This window comes from Rhamphochromis longiceps, linkage group LG6 (assembly GCF_057381845.1).
Source record: "Rhamphochromis longiceps isolate RC_006_pf linkage group LG6, R_longiceps_female_GT1.1, whole genome shotgun sequence".
Classification (NCBI taxonomy): Eukaryota; Metazoa; Chordata; class Actinopteri; order Cichliformes; family Cichlidae; genus Rhamphochromis; species Rhamphochromis longiceps.
In genome coordinates, this window is record NC_140562.1 from 12,758,599 (window position 1) to 12,783,002 (window position 24,404).

Sequence of the window (24,404 nt, forward strand, 5' to 3'; positions counted from 1 at the left end):
GCTAGGGAGTGTGGGGAGCCCCCAGACATTCAGAGGCCCCAGAATACGAGGACCCAAGGAGGACCACCAGGGGTGCAACCGTGCCACCCTCCTGGGAAGAGCTGAGGAGAGCCCTAAATGAGAGGTCACCCAGCAGCCACAGAGCAGAGGCCAGAGGGAGTTGCAGTGGCGTGCCCGCGGGATCTGCCGGCAGCCAGCTGTGCCAGAGAGAATTGGGCCTCAGGCCCAGAGGCTAGAGGCCTGAGTGCACCCCACCTCCCGGAAGGGGCCCAGCCGGGCCACGGGCACCAGGCCCTGCCAGTTGGCCACCAGGAGTGAGTCGGCACATACATGAGCGCTCAGCCCCAGACACCAAGAACCACCAACACACCAACGTCTGAGGGCATCAGCCACTGGCAGGGAGTGCAGTGAGGGGAGATAGGCCTCCAAACCTCGGAGAGCCTGAGATGTTCCCAGCGAGGTGGAGTCTAAGACCCAAGCTGACATATAAACACAGACGGTGCATTCCCACCCCCATATACACAAACTCACCCGACGTGGAGACAGACACAAAGAGTCTAACTCTATATCTCAGGTCCAGGTACCCCCGCCCTCAGAGGGGCAAACCGGACCCGGACCCAGGAGATGTAACCCTTCTCTCTGGGGTGGAGGAAAGCAAACCGCCTCCTTATCTGCAGCAGCAGGGAGGCCCCGCATCCCAGACCCCAATCTGACGGCCAGCACCTCCTCCCAGTCCCCCTGCCCAGACGGTTAACAGAACGGGGGTGAGTGAAGACCCCAAACCTCCCTCCACCCGCTCATATGTAGTGTTGCTGCGTCCTGTTCTTAAGTGCATTTAATTATTATTGTCTGTAATTTTAAAAAGCAAAGTTTTCAAGAAATCAACATCCAGGTTTGCAGTTAAAGCCACAAACTCAATCTTCTACCAGTTAATTGTATAACAAACAACCTCACCAGATCTAATAGTACAGGAACAGATCGCTCAGGATTTGACAGGACCAAAACAACATCATCTGCATATATATTCCACAATCACATAGGGATGGGGGTGGGGGGTGGGGCTCGTGTTTAGAATTAGAATTAGAATTAGAATTCAACTTTATTGTCATTGCACATGCACAGGTACAGGGCAACGAAATGCAGTTTGCATCCATCCAGAAGTGCTTTAGTGATATAGATATATTACAATATATAATAGCAATAATATAGATATGTGGCTACAATGTAGCTTGCCATCACCAGTGTGTGAATGTGTGTGTGAATGGGTAAAAAAAAAAAAGAGGCAGCACGGTGGCACGGTGGTTAGCACTGTTGCCGCACAGCAAGAAGGTCCTGAGTTCAATTCCAACATCAGGCCGGGGTCTTTCTGTGTGGAGTTTGCATGTTCTCCCCGTGTTTGCGTGGGTTCTCTCCGGGTACTCCGGCTTCCTCCCACTGTCCAAAGACATGCAGCTTGTGGGGATAGGTTAATTGGATAATTCAAATTGCCACTAGGTGTGAATGGTTGTCTGTCCCTGTGTGTTGGCCCTGCGACAGACTGGCGACCTGTCCAGGTTGTACCCCGCCTTTCGCCCTATGACAGCTGGGATAGGCTCCAGCGCCTCCCGCGACCCTGAAAAGGATAAGCGAATGGATGGATGGATAGATATGTAAGTATATTACAGAAATGGGTCTATTATGGTATGTTATAATGTACACGGTATGAAGTATGTTGTGAATATTCTATAACTATAAGTATGTACAGGCTGTAGTGAGTACAAGCTATGAACAGGATATAAATATGAAAAACTATACAGAATATGAAATAATGATACTGATGTTTGTTGCATTTGAAATTATCTGACAGTTAAAATGTTTTATTATTTGTATTGCTCAAAATGACAGCGTGTAATCTGTTATCAGACTCAACTGGCTTCTCTCAAAAAGTAAAATAAGCCCCCCCACCACTTTAATCACACTCTAGATCTTGTTTTAACATACGACATAGAAATGGAACATTTAACAGATAACTCGTAAGCTGGAGATGAAATGGTGTGCAAAAATGTAGTAGATCATCATTTAGCCTGCTTTATTAAAAAAGCCCTCCATAAAGCTAGAACATCTTACTATTCATTACTGATTGAAGAAAATAAGAACAGCTTCTTCCCATGTGCTGTCAGAACTCTTAATGCAAACTAAAAGTATGAACTGACTTCCCCAGTTCATCCACTGTGATGCTGCTATTGATTAGCTATGTGCATTATCTCAGTCTTTCCATGTTTTGTGCAATATTTTAGGCTCATGTGCCATATCTCTAGTGTGTGCAATATTTATGGTCCTGTGCAATATTTTGGTCTCAGTGGTATCTCAGTGGTATTACCACCCTAAACAACCATAGCCCCTCCATCCAGCCAGCGATCGTGGCTCAAGAGTTGGGAGGTCGCCTTGTAATCGGAAGGTTGCCGGTTCGAGACCTGGCTTAGACAGGCTCGGTCGTCGTGTCCTTGGGCAAGACACTTCACCTGTTGCCTACTGGTGGTGGTCAGAAGGCCCGGTGGCGCCAGTGTCCGGCAGCCTCGCCTCTGTCAGTGCGTCCCAGGGTGGCTGTGGCTACAATGTAGCTTGCCATCACCAGTGTGTGAATGGGTGGATGACTGGATGTATAGTGTTTTGGGGTCCTTAGGGACTAGAAAAGCGCTATACAAATACAGACCATTTACCATTTCACCCCTATTTATTTTATTATATAACTGCCCTTGTATACACCCACAATGTTTCTGTTTCAATGTTTCTTACGCATACACCATGTATATAGTTGGTTATTTTTTTCCCTCGTTGTACATTGTTTTCTCTTCTTTACTTTCATTGCATCTCCAGCCCAGTACAGCTTAAGGGAAGTTGGGACAATGTAAAAGACTTTCTTTAGGCAATTGCATTTGAATTACCTAAATTCATGACAGGCATTCAAGCAGTAATGCCTGGACTGAGAAACAAACACACCAAGCTTCTGTGTTGTTTGAGCCAGAGACTGCACTTGTGGATGAACAATACAAACATTTTATGTTTATTATGTCAGTAATGTAACTTGCAATAAAAAGTTATGGGAAGCTTAGACTTAGTTTCAGAATAATTACATCTGATACTTTGTTTTATTGAAAAGGTTATTAAAGTTTTAAATTGTATGACAAATAAAATAATAAATTACTAAAAAACACCAGCTACAATATTCGTAATATGTGTGTTGTTCAGCAGAACAGTGTCCAGTATGTTAGTTGATATACTTTATTTACATTTGAAAACAAAAGTTGGCATTACAAGGAGCGTTTTTAATTCTTAATTTTTAAATAAACATACAGTGTTTATATTAAGTGTTGAATTAGAAAAAGATTCAAGGATATTATGTCAGACAATGGCAGTAAGAAACATAGTATTAAAATAGCTGTATATAGCATTATCTCTTTGACCTGAAGATTAATCTTGAGAAGAGGTCAAAGGTCAGTTATCGTTATGGGGTCTTGCTATATGCTATGACACAAACATAGCAGAGTTGTAAGTATCATAGTTTCTAGGCTCTAAGGCTTTTTGTCAGTTTAATAGTGAGCTTTACAAGATTGATGTTCGTGCTCAAGGTTGGCACAGGCCTAAGTTTGCTTATGACCACTAGAGCTGAAAACAAGACCTCAAGCAATCCTAAGGCTAATTAGCGCGGCTAGCATTTTAATATCTGTTAAATGTTGTCATTGCTAACATATACCTGTTTTACAGCATGGTGAGTAGCGAGAACGCTAAGTTATTGTTAGCTTCGATAAGAAAAATGTGAAGATGTAATATTACCATGAGCTATATGCTAATGTTATTCACTCAAGCAAACATCTCAGTTACGGATTTGCTGCTTTCTAATATCTATGTTTATTTCTGGATATACCTATACCTACGTGCTTATATTACATCCCACATAAAGGGTGAAAAGGCAGTAACTATAAATGACCATAAATTAACTGTAAATTACATTGCAGTGAGCTCCATTCTTATAGTTTTATTACGTGCACACGCAGTTGGCAACCGTAACCAAGGCGAGTGTTTAAATGCACTTCCACAACGTTCCATTCGTTCTTTTGTGCTGGCTCGTGAACTTGTCTTGACCTGCTCCAAACTCAGCTTGTGGAAAGATAACTTTTGGAGAATATTTCTACAGAAAGCGGAATTTACTAGAAAGCGACAGTACAAACGACTTCTTTGAGTCGTTTGTACTTGTGTTTCGTCATAACAGCAAAGCTGGCTGGCTCATCATGGATCCGGACTCATTGAAAGTCACCTGGCTGGTACGTTTCAAAGATTCTTCAATTATTTTAAGAGTCACTAGACAACTATAATAATTTAACAAGTTCCAGTGTGAATATCAAATTTTTAATGTGATCAAAATATGTGTATTCCAAGATTTTTCCCGGTAAATAGTTTGTATGCTTTAAATTTTGCGGGACAGCTGTAGAATTTATTACCGACTGGCCTATGAATGTGAAAAAAGGTGTTACTTTGATTGAAGGCTTCAAATTTGACACTGCCCCCCAATAAAATGGTTAAACTAGCTTAATGGACAAAGATTAGTAAAATACTCCCCAAAAAAAGAATAAAAATAAAATCAGTTTCTATGGTAACAGCATTTTGTCACAATGATAGAACATGCAGGTGAACACACCAGATCCCCTGTAGCTCCTGACATCATTTTCTTCTCTGGATCAAAAGCTTCATTAGGTAAACTATAACGTTTTTTCCCAGCTACATAACGCAGTGATAAAAAAAATAATCAAAACAAAATAATATAAAAATAATATTGAAAACATTAAGCATAGTCAAAATAATCATGAAGTCAAACCTTTATGTGTGTGTTTTATTTTGTGTTTTATTTTAAAAAATATGTGCTTGGAGTTCCACTGCCTTTGTTTGTATTGGGAACATTTAGGACATGAAATTGGTACATTAAACCTCTGATGCTGTTTCAAAATGTGTTACATTGTTAATGAAAGAATTGTAATAAATAAATAAATAAATAAGAGAATGAGCTACCTAGTTAGTTATACATTTCCTGTAGTATATTTATGTAACAAGCTATTTATGTCCAGTTATTTACAAATGAGTACCTATTATCCATTACCTACTCCAACGTAGTGTTTGCATAAAGGTTTAAAAAGGACAAATAAAACAAAATGAATGTATACAAAATAAAATAGTGTTACCATAAAAGTGTAGTGTGCACAGAGTGAGCTGCCTTGGTGGAGGTTTGGTGCTCTTCTATTAAAAATGGATGCTTCACTTAATGATGTGAACTTAGTTGACATCTTTTGATCTCACATGAAAAAGTCGAAGTGTCACTCAGTCTGACATAAATGTAGCCTAAAATGCTCTTCTGTCATCATCTGCTCAAACTAATAAATGTAGGTCTGTTGCTTTAGCACTGGCTGTTTATTACATTCCTAATGTTATTTTAAACTTGTTTCCTTACAGACTGTCTTGACTATGTGGTTGAGCGTCCTGCAGAAGAAGGCCTTCCTCAAGTCATCAGGATCCTGGATGACAGTCTCCTGAACGCCATCTCTTCTGATGAAGCACAGGAAACTGATGCCCAGCGTGTCGGTGACGGTGAGTATATCCCTCCCTCAGTCTTCCCCTTTTCTCATAAAGAACTGGATGCTGATGCGTGTCAGCGAAGTGCAAGATGAAAAAACCCTCCCTGAAAATGAGGAATCAATGCTGGAAAGTCATTTTATTGCTTTGAGGTCTGTTTATTGCAAATATCTTTGACTTGTTTTTATGCCTTGTAATGTTTATGTGTGTATTTATGTCTTATAATGTTTATATGTGTATTTATGTCTTGTACTGCTGGTAAGTAACTTTCTTGCACTGACGTCTGTTTATTGCAAGTATCTTTGACTTGTTTTTATGTCTTATAATGTTTATATGTGTATTTATGTCTTGTACTGCTGGTAAGTAACTTTTTTGCACTGAGGTCTGTTTATTCCAAATATCTTTGACTTGTTTTTATGTCTTGTAATGTTTATGTGTGTATTTATGTCTTGTATTGCTGTTAAATGTGTATGTATGTCTTCAATTGCTGGTAAGTAACTTTCTTGCACTGAGGTCTGTTTGTCACAAATATCTTTGACTTGTTTTTATGTCTTATAATGTTTATGTCTGTATTTATGTCTTGTATTGCTGTTAAATGTGTATTTATGTCTTGTATTGCTGTTAAATGTGTATTTATGTCTTGTATTGCTGGTAATTAACTTTCTTGCACTGAGGTCTGTTTGTCGCAAATATCTTTGCCTTGTTTTTATGTCTTGTAATGTTTATGTGTGTATTTATGTCTTGTATTGCTGGTAAGTAACTTTCTTGCACTGAGGTCTGTTTGTTGCAAATATCTTTGACCTGTTTTTATGTCTTATAATGTTTATGTGTGTATTTATGTCTTCAATTGCTGGTAAGTAACTTTCTTGCACTGAGGTCTGTTTATTGCAAATATCTTTGACTTGTTTTTATGTCTTATAATGTTTATGTGTGTATTTATGTCTTGTATTGCTGTTAAATGTGTATTTATGTCTTGTATTGCTGTTAAATGTGTATTTATGTCTTGTATTGCTGGTAATTAACTTTCTTGCACTGAGGTCTGTTTGTCGCAAATATCTTTGCCTTGTTTTTATGTCTTGTAATGTTTATGTGTGTATTTATGTCTTCAATTGCTGGTAAGTAACTTTCTTGCACTGAGGTCTGTTTATTGCAAATATCTTTGACTTGTTTTTATGTCTTATAATGTTTATATTTGTACTTATGTCTTGTATTGCTGGTAAGTAACTTTCTTGCACTGAGGTCTGTTTGTCGCAAATATCTTTGCCTTGTTTTTATGTCTTATAATGTTTATGTCTGTATGTATGTCTTCAATTGCTGTTAAGTAACTTTCTTGCACTGAGGTCTGTTTGTTGCAAATATCTTTGACTTGATTTTATGTCTTATAATGTTTATGTGTGTATTTATGTCTTGTAATGATTATGTGTGTATGTATGTCTTGGATTGCTGGTAAGTAACTGTCTTGCACTGAGGTCTGTTTGTTGCAAAAATCTTTGACTTCATTTTATGTCTTCTAATGTTTATGTGTGTATTTATGTCTTGTAATGATTATGTGTGTATGTATGTCTTGGATTGCTGGTAAGTAACTTTCTTGCACTGAGGTCTGTTTATTGCAAATATCTTTGACTTGTTTTTATGTCTTGTAATGATTATGTGTGTATGTATGTCTTCAATTGCTCTTAAGTAACTTTCTTGCACTGAGGTCTGTTTGTTGCAAATATCTTTGACCTGTTTTTATGTCTTATAATGTTTATATTTGTACTTATGTGTTGTATTGCTGGTAAGTAACTTTCTTGCACTGAGGTCTGTTTATTGCAAATATCTTTGACCTGTTTTTATGTCTTATAATGTTTATATTTGTACGTATGTCTTGTATTGCTGTTAAGTATCTTTCTTGCACTGAGGTCTGTTTGTTGCAAATATCTTTGACCTGTTTTTATGTCTTATAATGTTTATATTTGTACTTATGTGTTGCATTGCTGGTAAGTAACTTTCTTGCACTGAGGTCTGTTTGTTGCAAATATCTTTGCCTCTTTTTATGTCTTATATTGTTTATGTCTGTATGTATGTCTTCAATTGCTGGTAAGTAACTTTCTTGCACTGAGGTCTGTTTATTGCAAATATCTTTGCCTCTTTTTATGTCTTATAATGTTTATATTTGTACTTATGTCTTGTATTGCTGGTAAGTAACTTTCTTGCACTGAGGTCTGTTTATTGCAAATATCTTTGACCTGTTTTTATGTCTTATAATGTTTATATTTGTACGTATGTCTTGTATTGCTGGTAAGTAACTTTCTTGCACTGAGGTCTGTTTATTGCAAATATCTTTGACCTGTTTTTATGTCTTATAATGTTTATGTGTGTATTTATGTCTTCAATTGCTGTTAAGTATCTTTCTTGCACTGAGGTCTGTTTGTTGCAAATATCTTTGACCTGTTTTTATGTCTTATAATGTTTATGTGTGTATTTATGTCTTCAATTGCTGTTAAGTAACTTTTTTGCACTGAGGTCTGTTTATTGCAAATATCTTTGACTTGCTTTTATGTTTTATAATGTTTATGTGTGTATATATCTTTGACCTGTTTTTATGTCTTATAATGTTTATATTTGTACTTATGTGTTGCATTGCTGGTAAGTAACTTTCTTGCACTGAGGTCTGTTTATTGCAAATATCTTTGACCTGTTTTTATGTCTTATAATGTTTATATTTGTACGTATGTCTTGTATTGCTGTTAAGTATCTTTCTTGCACTGAGGTCTGTTTATTGCAAATATCTTTGACCTGTTTTTATGTCTTATAATGTTTATATTTGTACGTATGTCTTGTATTGCTGTTAAGTAACTTTCTTGCACTGAGGTCTGTTTATTGCAAATATCTTTGACCTGTTTTTATGTCTTATAATGTTTATATTTGTACGTATGTCTTGTATTGCTGGTAAGTAACTTTCTTGCACTGAGGTCTGTTTGTTGCAAATATCTTTGCCTCTTTTTATGTCTTATATTGTTTATGTCTGTATGTATGTCTTCAATTGCTGGTAAGTAACTTTCTTGCACTGAGGTCTGTTTATTGCAAATATCTTTGCCTCTTTTTATGTCTTATAATGTTTATATTTGTACGTATGTCTTGTATTGCTGGTAAGTAACTTTCTTGCACTGAGGTCTGTTTATTGCAAATATCTTTGACCTGTTTTTATGTCTTATAATGTTTATATTTGTACGTATGTCTTGTATTGCTGGTAAGTAACTTTCTTGCACTGAGGTCTGTTTATTGCAAATATCTTTGACCTGTTTTTATGTCTTATAATGTTTATGTGTGTATTTATGTCTTCAATTGCTGTTAAGTATCTTTCTTGCACTGAGGTCTGTTTATTGCAAATATCTTTGACTTGCTTTTATGTTTTATAATGTTTATGTGTGTATATATCTTTGACCTGTTTTTACGTCTTATAATGTTTATATTTGTACTTATGTGTTGCATTGCTGGTAAGTAACTTTCTTGCACTGAGGTCTGTTTGTTGCAAATATCTTTGACCTGTTTTTATGTCTTATAATGTTTATATTTGTACGTATGTCTTATATTGCTGTTAAGTATCTTTCTTGCACTGAGGTCTGTTTGTTGCAAATATCTTTGACTTGCTTTTATGTCTTGTAATGTTTATGTGTGTATTTATATCTGGTATTGCTGGTAAGTAACTTTCTTACACTGAGGTCTGTTTGTTGCAAATATCTTTGACTTGCTTTTATGTCTTGTAATGTTTATGTGTGTATTTATATCTTGTATTGCTGGTAAGTAACTTTCTTACACTGAGGTCTGTTTGTTGCAAATATCTTTGACTTGCTTTTATATTTTATAATGTTTATGAGTGTATTTATGTCTTGTATTGCTGGTGAGTAACTTTCTTGCACTGAGGTCTGTTTGTTGCAAATATCTTTGACTTGCTTTTATGTTTTATAATGTTTATGTGTGTATGTATGACTTCAATTGCTGTTAAGTAACTTTCTTGCACTGAGGTCTGTTTGTTGCAAATATCTTTGACCTGTTTTTATGTCTTATAATGTTTATATTTGTACTTATGTCTTGTATTGCTGGTAAGTAACTTTCTTGCACTGAGGTCTGTTTATTGCAAATATCTTTGACCTCTTTTTTATGTCTTATATTGTTTATGTCTGTATGTATGTCTTCAATTGCTGTTAAGTAACTTTCTTGCACTTAGGTCTGTTTATTGCAAATATCTTTGACTTGTTTTTATGTCTTATAATGTTTATGTCTGTATGTATGTCTTCAATTGCTGTTAAGTAACTTTCTTGCACTTAGGTCTGTTTATTGCAAATATCTTTGACTTGTTTTTATGTCTTATAATGTTTATGTCTGTATGTATGTCTTCAATTGCTGTTAAGTAACTTTCTTGCACTGAGGTCTGTTTGTTGCAAATATCTTTGACGTGTTTTTATGTCTTATAATGTTTATATTTGTACTTATGTCTTGTATTGCTGGTAAGTAACTTTCTTGCACTGAGGTCTGTTTATTGCAAATATCTTTGACCTGTTTTTATGTCTTATAATGTTTATATTTGTACTTATGTGTTGCATTGCTGGTAAGTAACTTTCTTGCACTGAGGTCTGTTTGTTGCAAATATCTTTGACCTGTTTTTATGTCTTATAATGTTTATATTTGTACTTATGTGTTGCATTGCTGGTAAGTAACTTTCTTGCACTGAGGTGTGTTTGTTGCAAATATCTTTGACTTGCTTTTATGTCTTATAATGTTTATGTGTGTATTTATGTCTTCAATTGCTGTTAAGTAACTTTCTTGCACTGAGGTCTGTTTGTTGCAAATATCTTTGACTTGCTTTTATGTTTTATAATGTTTATGTGTGTATATATCTTTGACCTGTTTTTATGTCTTATAATGTTTATATTTGTACTTATGTGTTGCATTGCTGGTAAGTAACTTTCTTGCACTGAGGTGTGTTTGTTGCAAATATCTTTGACTTGCTTTTATATTTTATAATGTTTATGAGTGTATTTATGTCTTGTATTGCTGGTAAGTAACTTTCTTGCACTGAGGTCTGTTTGTTGCAAATATCTTTGACTTGCTTTTATATTTTATAATGTTTATGAGTGTATTTATGTCTTGTATTGCTGGTAAGTAACTTTCTTGCACTGAGGTCTGTTTGTTGCAAATATCTTTGACCTGTTTTTATGTCTTGTAATGTTTATGTGTGTATTTATGTCTTGTATTGCTGGTAAGTAACTTTCTTGCACTGAGGTCTGTTTGTTGCAAATATCTTTGACCTGTTTTTATGTCTTATAATGTTTATATTTGTACTTATGTCTTGGATTGCTGGTAAGTAACTTTCTTGCACTGAGGTCTGTTTGTTGCAAATATCTTTGACTTGTTTTTATGTCTTATAATGTTTATGTCTGTATGTATGTCTTCAATTGCTGTTAAGTAACTTTCTTGCACTGAGGTCTGTTTATTGCAAATATCTTTGACCTGTTTTTATGTCTTATAATGTTTATATTTGTACTCATGTCTTGTATTGCTGGTAAGTAACTTTCTTGCACTGAGGTCTGTTTGTTGCAAATATCTTTGACTTGTTTTTATGTCTTATAATGTTTATGTCTGTATGTATGTCTTCAATTGCTGTTAAGTAACTTTCTTGCACTGAGGTCTGTTTGTTGCAAATATCTTTGACTTGTTTTTATCTCTTATAATGTTTATGTCTGTATGTATGTCTTCAATTGCTGTTAAGTAACTTTCTTGCACTGAGGTCTGTTTGTTGCAAATATCTTTGACTTGTTTTTATATCTTATAATGTTTATATTTGTACGTATGTCTTGTATTGCTGGTAAGTAACTTTCTTGCACTGAGGTCTGTTTATTGCAAATATCTTTGCCTCTTTTTTATGTCTTATATTGTTTATGTCTGTATGTATGTCTTGTATTGCTGTTAAGTAACTTTCTTGCACTGAGGTCTGTTTATTGCAAATATCTTTGACCTGTTTTTATGTCTTATAATGTTTATGTGTGTATTTATGTCTTCAATTGCTGTTAAGTATCTTTCTTGCACTGAGGTCTGTTTGTTGCAAATATCTTTGACTTGCTTTTATGTTTTATAATGTTTATGTGTGTATATATCTTTGACCTGTTTTTATGTCTTATAATGTTTATATTTGTACTTATGTGTTGCATTGCTGGTAAGTAACTTTCTTGCACTGAGGTGTGTTTGTTGCAAATATCTTTGACTTGCTTTTATATTTTATAATGTTTATGAGTGTATTTATGTCTTGTATTGCTGGTAAGTAACTTTCTTGCACTGAGGTCTGTTTGTTGCAAATATCTTTGACTTGCTTTTATATTTTATAATGTTTATGAGTGTCTTTATGTCTTGTATTGCTGGTAAGTAACTTTCTTGCACTGAGGTCTGTTTGTTGCAAATATCTTTGACCTGTTTTTATGTCTTGTAATGTTTATGTGTGTATTTATGTCTTGTATTGCTGGTAAGTAACTTTCTTGCACTGAGGTCTGTTTGTAGCAAATATCTTTGACCTGTTTTTATGTCTTATAATATTTATATTTGTACTTATGTCTTGGATTGCTGGTAAGTAACTTTCTTGCACTGAGGTCTGTTTGTTGCAAATATCTTTGACTTGTTTTTATGTCTTATAATGTTTATGTCTGTATGTATGTCTTCAATTGCTGTTAAGTAACTTTCTTGCACTGAGGTCTGTTTATTGCAAATATCTTTGACCTGTTTTTATGTCTTATAATGTTTATATTTGTACTCATGTCTTGTATTGCTGGTAAGTAACTTTCTTGCACTGAGGTCTGTTTGTTGCAAATATCTTTGACTTGTTTTTATCTCTTATAATGTTTATGTCTGTATGTATGTCTTCAATTGCTGTTAAGTAACTTTCTTGCACTGAGGTCTGTTTGTTGCAAATATCTTTGACTTGTTTTTATATCTTATAATGTTTATATTTGTACGTATGTCTTGTATTGCTGGTAAGTAACTTTCTTGCACTGAGGTCTGTTTATTGCAAATATCTTTGACCTGTTTTTATGTCTTATAATGTTTATGTGTGTATTTATGTCTTCAATTGCTGTTAAGTATCTTTCTTGCACTGAGGTCTGTTTGTTGCAAATATCTTTGACTTGCTTTTATGTTTTATAATGTTTATGTGTGTATATATCTTTGACCTGTTTTTATGTCTTATAATGTTTATATTTGTACTTATGTGTTGCATTGCTGGTAAGTAACTTTCTTGCACTGAGGTCTGTTTATTGCAAATATCTTTGACCTGTTTTTATGTCTTATAATGTTTATATTTGTACGTATGTCTTGTATTGCTGGTAAGTAACTTTCTTGCACTGAGGTCTGTTTATTGCAAATATCTTTGCCTCTTTTTTATGTCTTATATTGTTTATGTCTGTATGTATGTCTTGTATTGCTGTTAAGTAACTTTCTTGCACTGAGGTCTGTTTATTGCAAATATCTTTGACCTGTTTTTATGTCTTATAATGTTTATGTGTGTATTTATATCTTGTATTGCTGGTAAGTAACTTTCTTGCACTGAGGTGTGTTTGTTGCAAATATCTTTGACTTTCTTTTATGTTTTATAATGTTTATGTGTGTATATATCTTTGACCTGTTTTTATGTCTTATAATGTTTATATTTGTACTTATGTGTTGCATTGCTGGTAAGTAACTTTCTTGCACTGAGGTCTGTTTGTTGCAAATATCTTTGACTTGTTTTTATGTCTTATAATGTTTATGTGTGTATTTATATCTTGTATTGCTGGTAAGTAACTTTCTTGCACTGAGGTGTGTTTGTTGCAAATATCTTTGACTTTCTTTTATGTTTTATAATGTTTATGTGTGTATATATCTTTGACCTGTTTTTATGTCTTATAATGTTTATATTTGTACTTATGTGTTGCATTGCTGGTAAGTAACTTTCTTGCACTGAGGTCTGTTTGTTGCAAATATCTTTGACTTGCTTTTATGTTTTATAATGTTTATGTGTGTATTTATGTCTTCAATTGCTGTTAAGTATCTTTCTTGCACTGAGGTCTGTTTGTTGCAAATATCTTTGACTTGTTTTTATGTCTTATAATGTTTATGTGTGTATGTATGTCTTCAATTGCTGTTAAGTAACTTTCTTGCACTGAGGTCTGTTTGTTGCAAATATCTTTGACTTGTTTTTATGTCTTATAATGTTTATGTCTGTATGTATGTCTTCAATTGCTGTTAAGTAACTTTCTTGCACTGAGGTCTGTTTATTGCAAATATCTTTGACCTGTTTTTATGTCTTATAATGTTTATATTTGTACTCATGTCTTGTATTGCTGGTAAGTAACTTTCTTGCACTGAGGTCTGTTTGTTGCAAATATCTTTGACTTGTTTTTATCTCTTATAATGTTTATGTCTGTATGTATGTCTTCAATTGCTGTTAAGTAACTTTCTTGCACTGAGGTCTGTTTGTTGCAAATATCTTTGACTTGTTTTTATATCTTATAATGTTTATATTTGTACGTATGTCTTGTATTGCTGGTAAGTAACTTTCTTGCACTGAGGTCTGTTTATTGCAAATATCTTTGACCTGTTTTTATGTCTTATAATGTTTATGTGTGTATTTATGTCTTCAATTGCTGTTAAGTATCTTTCTTGCACTGAGGTCTGTTTGTTGCAAATATCTTTGACTTGCTTTTATGTTTTATAATGTTTATATTTGTACTTATGTGTTGCATTGCTGGTAAGTAACTTTCTTGCACTGAGGTCTGTTTATTGCAAATATCTTTGACCTGTTTTTATGTCTTATAATGTTTATATTTGTACGTATGTCTTGTATTGCTGGTAAGTAACTTTCTTGCACTGAGGTCTGTTTATTGCAAATATCTTTGCCTCTTTTTTATGTCTTATATTGTTTATGTCTGTATGTATGTCTTGTATTGCTGTTAAGTAACTTTCTTGCACTGAGGTCTGTTTATTGCAAATATCTTTGACCTGTTTTTATGTCTTATAATGTTTATGTGTGTATTTATATCTTGTATTGCTGGTAAGTAACTTTCTTGCACTGAGGTGTGTTTGTTGCAAATATCTTTGACTTTCTTTTATGTTTTATAATGTTTATGTGTGTATATATCTTTGACCTGTTTTTATGTCTTATAATGTTTATATTTGTACTTATGTGTTGCATTGCTGGTAAGTAACTTTCTTGCACTGAGGTCTGTTTGTTGCAAATATCTTTGACTTGCTTTTATGTTTTATAATGTTTATGTGTGTATTTATGTCTTCAATTGCTGTTAAGTAACTTTCTTGCACTGAGGTCTGTTTGTTGCAAATATCTTTGACTTGTTTTTATGTCTTATAATGTTTATGTCTGTATGTATGTCTTCAATTGCTGTTAAGTAACTTTCTTGCACTGAGGTCTGTTTATTGCAAATATCTTTGACTTGTTTTTATGTCTTATAATGTTTATATTTGTACTTATGTCTTGTGTTGCTGGTAGTAACTTTCTTCCACTGAGGTCTTTTTGTTGCAAATATCTTTGACTTGTTTTTATGTCTTATAATGTTTATATTTGTACTTATGTCTTGTATTGCTGGTAAGTAACTTTCTTGCACTGAGGTCTGTTTGTTGCAAATATCTTTGACCTGTTTTTATGTCTTATAATGTTTATGTCTGTATGTATATCTTGTATTGCTGGTAAGTAACTTTCTTGCACTGAGGTCTGTTTGTTGCAAATATCTTTGACCTGTTTTTATGTCTTATAATGTTTATATTTGTACTTATGTGTTGCATTGTTGGTAAGTAACTTTCTTGCACTGAGGTCTGTTTGTTGCAAATATCTTTGACTTGCTTTTATGTTTTATAATGTTTATTTGTGTACTTATGTCTGGTATTGCTGTTAAATGTGTATTTATGTCTTGTATTGCTGGTAAGTAACTTTCTTGCACTGAGGTCTGTTTGTTGCAAATATCTTTGACCTGTTTTTATGTCTTATAATGTTTATGTCTGTATGTATATCTTGTATTGCTGGTAAGTAACTTTCTTGCACTGAGGTCTGTTTGTTGCAAATATCTTTGACCTGTTTTTATGTCTTATAATGTTTATGTCTGTATGTATATCTTGTATTGCTGGTAAGTAACTTTCTTGCACTGAGGTCTGTTTATTGCAAATATCTTTGACCTGTTTTTATGTCTTGGAATGTTTATGTGTGTATTTATGTCTGGTATTGCTGTTAAATGTGTATTTATGTCTTGTATTGCTGGTAAGTAACTTTCTTGCACTGAGGTCTGTTTATTGCAAATATCTTTGACCTGTTTTTATGTCTTGTAATGTTTATGTGTGTATTTATGTCTTGTATTGCTGGTAAGTAACTTTCTTGCACTGAGGTCTGTTTATTGCAAATATCTTTGACTTGTTTTTATGTCTTATAATGTTTATGTGTGTATGTATGTCTTCAATTGCTGTTAAGTAACTTTCTTGCACTGAGGTCTGTTTATTGCAAATATCTTTGACCTGTTTTTATGTCTTATAATGTTTATATTTGTACTTATGTGTTGCATTGCTGGTAAGGAACTTTCTTGCACTGAGGTCTGTTTGTTGCAAATATCTTTGACTTGCTTTTATGTCTTATAATGTTTATGTGTGTATTTATGTCTTGTATTGCTGTTAAATGTGTATTTATGTCTTGTATTGCTTGTAAGTAACTTTCTTGCACTGAGGTCTGTTTATTGCAAATATCTTTGACTTGTTTTTATGTCTTTTAATGTTTATGTGTGTATTTATGTCTTCAATTGCTCTTAAGTAACTTTCTTGCACTGAGGTCTGTTTGTTGCAAATATCTTTGACCTGTTTTTATGTCTTATAATGTTTATGTGTGTATTTATGTCTTGTATTGCTGGTAAGTAACTTTCTTGCACTGAGGTCTGTTCATTGCAAATATCTTTGACTTGTTTTTATGTCTTATAATGTTTATGTGTGTATTTATGTCTTCAATTGCTCTTAAGTAACTTTCTTGCACTGAGGTCTGTTTGTTGCAAATATCTTTGACCTGTTTTTATGTCTTATAATGTTTATGTGTGTATTTATGTCTTGTATTGCTGGTAAGTAACTTTCTTGCACTGAGGTCTGTTTATTGCAAATATCTTTGACCTGTTTTTATGTCTTATAATGTTTATGTGTGTATTTATGTCTTGTATTGCTGGTAAGTAACTTTCTTGCACTGAGGTCTGTTTGTTGCAAATATCTTTGACCTGTTTTTATGTCTTATAATGTTTATGTGTGTATTTATGTCTGGTATTGCTGTTAAATGTGTATTTATGTCTTGTATTGCTGTTAAGTAACTTTCTTGCACTGAGGTCTGTTTGTTGCAAATATCTTTGACCTGTTTTTATGTCTTATAATGTTTATGTGTGTATATATCTTTGACCTGTTTTTATGTCTTATAATGTTTATATTTGTACTTATGTGTTGCATTGCTGGTAAGTACCTTTCTTGCACTGAGGTCTGTTTATTGCAAATATCTTTGACCTGTTTTTATGTCTTATAATGTTTATATTTGTACGTATGTCTTGTATTGCTGTTAAGTATCTTTCTTGCACTGAGGTCTGTTTGTTGCAAATATCTTTGACTTGCTTTTATGTTTTATAATGTTTATGTGTGTATTTATGTCTTCAATTGCTGTTAAGTATCTTTCTTGCACTGAGGTCTGTTTGTTGCAAATATCTTTGACTTGTTTTTATGTCTTATAATGTTTATATTTGTACTTATGTCTTGTATTGCTGGTAAGTAACTTTCTTGCACTGAGGTCTGTTTATTGCAAATATCTTTGCCTCTTTTTTATGTCTTATATTGTTTATGTCTGTATGTATGTCTTCAATTGCTGTTAAGTAACTTTCTTGCACTGAGGTCTGTTTGTTGCAAATATCTTTGACCTGTTTTTATGTCTTATAATGTTTATGTCTGTATGTATGTCTTCAATTGCTGTTAAGTAACTTTCTTGCACTGAGGTCTGTTTGTTGCAAATATCTTTGACTTGTTTTTATGTCTTATAATGTTTATGTCTGTATGTATGTCTTCAATTGCTGTTAAGTAACTTTCTTGCACTGAGGTCTGTTTATTGCAAATATCTTTGACTTGTTTTTATGTCTTTTAATGTTTATGTGTGTATCTATGTCTTCAATTGCTCTTAAGTAACTTTCTTGCACTGAGGTCTGTTTGTTGCAAATATCTTTGACCTGTTTTTATGTCTTATAATGTTTATGTCTGTATGTATGTCTTCAATTGCTGTTAAGTATCTTTCTTGCACTGAGGTCTGTTTGTTGCAAATATCTTTGACTTGTTTTTATGTCTTATAATGTTTATGTCTGTATGTATGTCTTCAATTGCTGTTAAGTAACTTTCTTGCACTGAGGTCTGTTTGTTGCAAATATCTTTGACTTGTTTTTATGTCTTATAATGTTTATATTTGTACTTATGTCTTGTGTTGCTGGTAGTAACTTTCTTCCACTGAGGTCTTTTTGTTGCAAATATCTTTGACTTGTTTTTATGTCTTATAATGTTTATATTTGTACTTATGTGTTGTATTGCTGGTAAGTAACTTTCTTGCACTGAGGTCTTTTTATTGCAAATATCTTTGACTTGTTTTTATGTCTTATAATGTTTATGTCTGTATGTATGTCTTCAATTGCTCTTAAGTAACTTTCTTGCACTGAGGTCTGTTTGTTGCAAATATCTTTGACCTGTTTTTATGTCTTATAATGTTTATATTTGTACTTATGTCTTGTATTGCTTGTAAGTAACTTTCTTGCACTTAGGTCTGTTTATTGCAAATATCTTTGACCTGTTTTTATGTCTTATAATTTTTATATTTGTACTTATGTCTTCAATTGCTCTTAAGTAACTTTCTTGCACTGAGGTCTGTTTGTTGCAAATATCTTTGACTTGCTTTTATGTCTTATAATGTTTATGTGTGTATTTATGTCTGGTATTGCTGTTAAATGTGTATTTATGTCTTGTATTGCTTGTAAGTAACTTTCTTGCACTGAGGTCTGTTTATTGCAAATATCTTTGACTTGTTTTTATGTCTTTTAATGTTTATGTGTGTATGTATGTCTTCAATTGCTCTTAAGTAACTTTCTTGCACTGAGGTCTGTTTGTTGCAAATATCTTTGACCTGTTTTTATGTCTTATAATGTTTATATTTGTACTTATGTCTTGTATTGCTGGTAAGTAACTTTCTTGCACTGAGGTCTGTTTGTTGCAAATATCTTTGACCTGTTTTTATGTCTTATAATGTTTATGTCTGTATGTATATCTTGTATTGCTGGTAAGTAACTTTCTTGCACTGAGGTCTGTTTGTTGCAAATATCTTTGACTTGTTTTTATGTCTTATAATGTTTATATTTGTACTTATGTGTTGCATTGCTGGTAAGTAACTTTCTTGCACTGAGGTCTGTTTGTTGCAAATATCTTTGACTTGCTTTTATGTTTTATAATGTTTATTTGTGTACTTATGTCTGGTATTGCTGTTAAATGTGTATTTATGTCTTGTATTGCTGGTAAGTAACTTTCTTGCACTGAGGTCTGTTTATTGCAAATATCTTTGACCTGTTTTTATGTCTTGGAATGTTTATGTGTGTATTTATGTCTGGTATTGCTGTTAAATGTGTATTTATGTCTTGTATTGCTGGTAAGTAACTTTCTTGCACTGAGGTCTGTTTATTGCAAATATCTTTGACCTGTTTTTATGTCTTGTAATGTTTATGTGTGTATTTATGTCTTGTATTGCTGGTAAGTAACTTTCTTGCACTGAGGTCTGTTTATTGCAAATATCTTTGACCTGTTTTTATGTCTTATAATGTTTATATTTGTACTTATGTGTTGCATTGCTGGTAAGGAACTTTCTTGCACTGAGGTCTGTTTGTTGCAAATATCTTTGACTTGCTTTTATGTCTTATAATGTTTATGTGTGTATTTATGTCTTGTATTGCTGTTAAATGTGTATTTATGTCTTGTATTGCTTGTAAGTAACTTTCTTGCACTGAGGTCTGTTTATTGCAAATATCTTTGACCTGTTTTTATGTCTTTTAATGTTTATGTGTGTATTTATGTCTTGTATTGCTGTTAAATGTGTATTTATGTCTTGTATTGCTTGTAAGTAACTTTCTTGCACTGAGGTCTGTTTATTGCAAATATCTTTGACCTGTTTTTATGTCTTTTAATGTTTATGTGTGTATTTATGTCTTCAATTGCTCTTAAGTAACTTTCTTGCACTGAGGTCTGTTTGTTGCAAATATCTTTGACCTGTTTTTATGTCTTATAATGTTTATGTGTGTATTTATGTCTTGTATTGCTGGTAAGTAACTTTCTTGCACTGAGGTCTGTTTATTGCAAATATCTTTGACTTGTTTTTATGTCTTATAATGTTTATGTCTGTATGTATGTCTTCAATTGCTGTTAAGTAACTTTCTTGCACTGAGGTCTGTTTGTTGCAAATATCTTTGACCTGTTTTTATGTCTTATAATGTTTATATTTGTACTTATGTCTTGTATTGCTGTTAAGTAACTTTCTTGCACTGAGGTCTGTTTGTTGCAAATATCTTTGACCTGTTTTTATGTCTTATAATGTTTATGTCTGTATGTATGTCTTCAATTGCTGTTAAGTAACTTTCTTGCACTGAGGTCTTTTTGTTGCAAATATCTTTGACCTGTTTTTATGTCTTATAATGTTTATGTCTGTATGTATGTCTTCAATTGCTGTTAAGTAACTTTCTTGCACTGAGGTCTGTTTGTTGCAAATATCTTTGACCTGTTTTTATGTCTTATAATGTTTATATTTGTACTTATGTGTTGCATTGCTGGTAAGTAACTTTCTTGCACTTAGGTCTGTTTATTGCAAATATCTTTGACCTGTTTTTATGTCTTATAATGTTTATATTTGTACTTATGTGTTGCATTGGTGGTAAGTAACTCTCTTGCACTGAGGTCTGTTTGTTGCAAATATCTTTGACTTGCTTTTATGTCTTATAATGTTTATGTGTGTATTTATGTCTGGTATTGCTGTTAAATGTGTATTTATGTCTTGCATTGCTGGTAAGTAACTTTCTTGCACTGAGGACTGTTTGTTGCAAATATCTTTGACTTGCTTTTATGTTTTATAATGTTTATGTGTGTATTTATGTCTTCAATTGCTGTTAAGTATCTTTCTTGCACTGAGGTCTGTTTGTTGCAAATATCTTTGATTGCTTTTATGTTTTATAATGTTTATGTGTGTATATATCTTTGACCTGTTTTTATGTCTTATAATGTTTATATTTGTACTTATGTGTTGCATTGCTGGTAAGTAACTTTCTTGCACTGAGGTCTGTTTATTGCAAATATCTTTGACCTGTTTTTATGTCTTATAATGTTTATATTTGTACTTATGTGTTGCATTGCTGGTAAGTAACTTTCTTGCACTGAGGTCTGTTTGTTGCAAATATCTTTGACCTGTTTTTATGTCTTATAATGTTTATATTTGTACTTATGTCTTCTATTGCTGGTAAGTAACTTTCTTGCACTTAGGTCTGTTTATTGCAAATATCTTTGACCTATTTTTATGTCTTATAATGTTTATATTTGTACTTATGTCTTCAATTGCTGTTAAGTAACTTTCTTGCACTGAGGTCTGTTTATTGCAAATATCTTTGACCTGTTTTTATGTCTTATAATGTTTATATTTGTACTTATGTGTTGCATTGCTGGTAAGGAACTTTCTTGCACTGAGGTCTGTTTGTTGCAAATATCTTTGACCTGCTTTTATGTCTTATAATGTTTATGTGTGTATTTATGTCTGGTATTGCTGTTAAATGTGTATTTATGTCTTCAATTGCTCTTAAGTAACTTTCTTGCACTGAGGTCTGTTTGTTGCAAATATCTTTGACCTGTTTTTATGTCTTATAATGTTTATGTCTGTATGTATGTCTTCAATTGCTCTTAAGTAACTTTCTTGCACTGAGGTCTGTTTGTTGCAAATATCTTTGACTTGTTTTTATGTCTTATAATGTTTATATTTGTACTTATGTGTTGCATTGCTGGTAAGTAACTTTCTTGCACTTAGGTCTGTTTATTGCAAATATCTTTGACCTGTTTTTATGTCTTATAATGTTTATATTTGTACTTATGTGTTGTATTGCTGGTAAGTAACTTTCTTGCACTGAGGTCTGTTTGTTGCAAATATCTTTGACTTGTTTTTATGTCTTTTAATGTTTATGTGTGTATTTATGTCTTCAATTGCTCTTAAGTAACTTTCTTGCACTGAGGTCTGTTTGTTGCAAATATCTTTGACCTGTTTTTATGTCTTATAATGTTTATGTGTGTATTTATGTCTGGTATTGCTGTTAAATGTGTATTTATGTCTTGTATTGCTGTTAAGTAACTTTCTTGCACTGAGGTCTGTTTGTTGCAAATATCTTTGACCTGTTTTTATCTCTTATAATGTTTATGTCTGTATGTATGTCTTCAATTGCTGTTAAGTAACTTTCTTGCACTGAGGTCTGTTTGTTGCAAATATCTTTGACCTGTTTTTATGTCTTATAATGTTTATGTCTGTATGTATGTCTTCAATTGCTGTTAAGTAACTTTCTTGCACTGAGGTCTGTTTATTGCAAATATCTTTGACCTGTTTTTATGTCTTATAATGTTTATATTTGTACTTATGTGTTGCATTGCTGGTAAGTAACTTTCTTGCACTTAGGTCTGTTTATTGCAAATATCTTTGACCTGTTTTTATGTCTTATAATGTTTATATTTGTACTTATGTGTTGTATTGCTGGTAAGTAACTTTCTTGCACTGAGGTCTGTTTGTTGCAAATATCTTTGACCTGTTTTTATGTCTTATAATGTTTATATTTGTACTTATGTGTTGCATTGCTGGTAAGTAACTTTCTTGCACTTAGGTCTGTTTATTGCAAATATCTTTGACCTGTTTTTATGTCTTATAATGTTTATATTTGTACTTATGTGTTGTATTGCTGGTAAGTAACTTTCTTGCACTGAGGTCTGTTTGTTGCAAATATCTTTGACTTGTTTTTATGTCTTATAATGTTTATGTCTGTATGTATGTCTTCAATTGCTGTTAAGTAACTTTCTTGCACTGAGGTCTGTTTATTGCAAATATCTTTGCCTCTTTTTTATGTCTTATATTGTTTATGTCTGTATGTATGTCTTGTATTGCTGGTAAGTAACTTTCTTGCACTGAGGTCTGTTTATTGCAAATATCTTTGACCTGTTTTTATGTCTTATAATGTTTATATTTGTACGTATGTCTTGTATTGCTGGTAAGTAACTTTCTTGCACTTAGGTCTGTTTATTGCAAATATCTTTGACTTGTTTTTATGTCTTATAATGTTTATGTCTGTATGTATGTCTTCAATTGCTGTTAAGTAACTTTCTTGCACTGAGGTCTGTTTGTTGCAAATATCTTTGACCTGTTTTTATGTCTTATAATGTTTATATTTGTACTTATGTCTTCAATTGCTGTTAAGTATCTTTCTTGCACTGAGGTCTGTTTGTTGCAAATATCTTTGACTTGCTTTTATGTTTTATAATGTTTATGTGTGTATATATCTTTGACCTGTTTTTATGTCTTATAATGTTTATATTTGTACTTATGTGTTGCATTGCTGGTAAGTAACTTTCTTGCACTGAGGTCTGTTTATTGCAAATATCTTTGACCTATTTTTATGTCTTATAATGTTTATATTTGTACTTATGTCTTCAATTGCTGTTAAGTAACTTTCTTGCACTGAGGTCTGTTTATTGCAAATATCTTTGACCTGTTTTTATGTCTTATAATGTTTATATTTGTACTTATGTGTTGCATTGCTGGTAAGGAACTTTCTTGCACTGAGGTCTGTTTGTTGCAAATATCTTTGACTTGCTTTTATGTCTTATAATGTTTATGTGTGTATTTATGTCTGGTATTGCTGTTAAATGTGTATTTATGTCTTCAATTGCTCTTAAGTAACTTTCTTGCACTGAGGTCTGTTTGTTGCAAATATCTTTGACCTGTTTTTATGTCTTATAATGTTTATGTGTGTATTTATGTCTGGTATTGCTGTTAAATGTGTATTTATGTCTTCAATTGCTCTTAAGTAACTTTCTTGCACTGAGGTCTGTTTGTTGCAAATATCTTTGACCTGTTTTTATGTCTTATAATGTTTATGTCTGTATGTATGTCTTCAATTGCTGTTAAGTAACTTTCTTGCACTGAGGTCTGTTTGTTGCAAATATCTTTGACCTGTTTTTATGTCTTATAATGTTTATATTTGTACTTATGTTTTGCATTGGTGGTAAGTAACTCTCTTGCACTGAGGTCTGTTTGTTGCAAATATCTTTGACTTGCTTTTATGTCTTATAATGTTTATGTGTGTATTTATGTCTGGTATTGCTGTTAAATGTGTATTTATGTCTTGTATTGCTGGTAAGTAACTTTCTTGCACTGAGGTCTGTTTGTTGCAAATATCTTTGACCTGTTTTTATCTCTTATAATGTTTATGTCTGTATGTATGTCTTCAATTGCTGTTAAGTAACTTTCTTGCACTGAGGTCTGTTTGTTGCAAATATCTTTGACTTGTTTTTATCTCTTATAATGTTTATGTCTGTATGTATGTCTTCAATTGCTGTTAAGTAACTTTCTTGCACTGAGGTCTGTTTGTTGCAAATATCTTTGACCTGTTTTTATGTCTTATAATGTTTATATTTGTACTTATGTGTTGCATTGCTGGTAAGTAACTTTCTTGCACTTAGGTCTG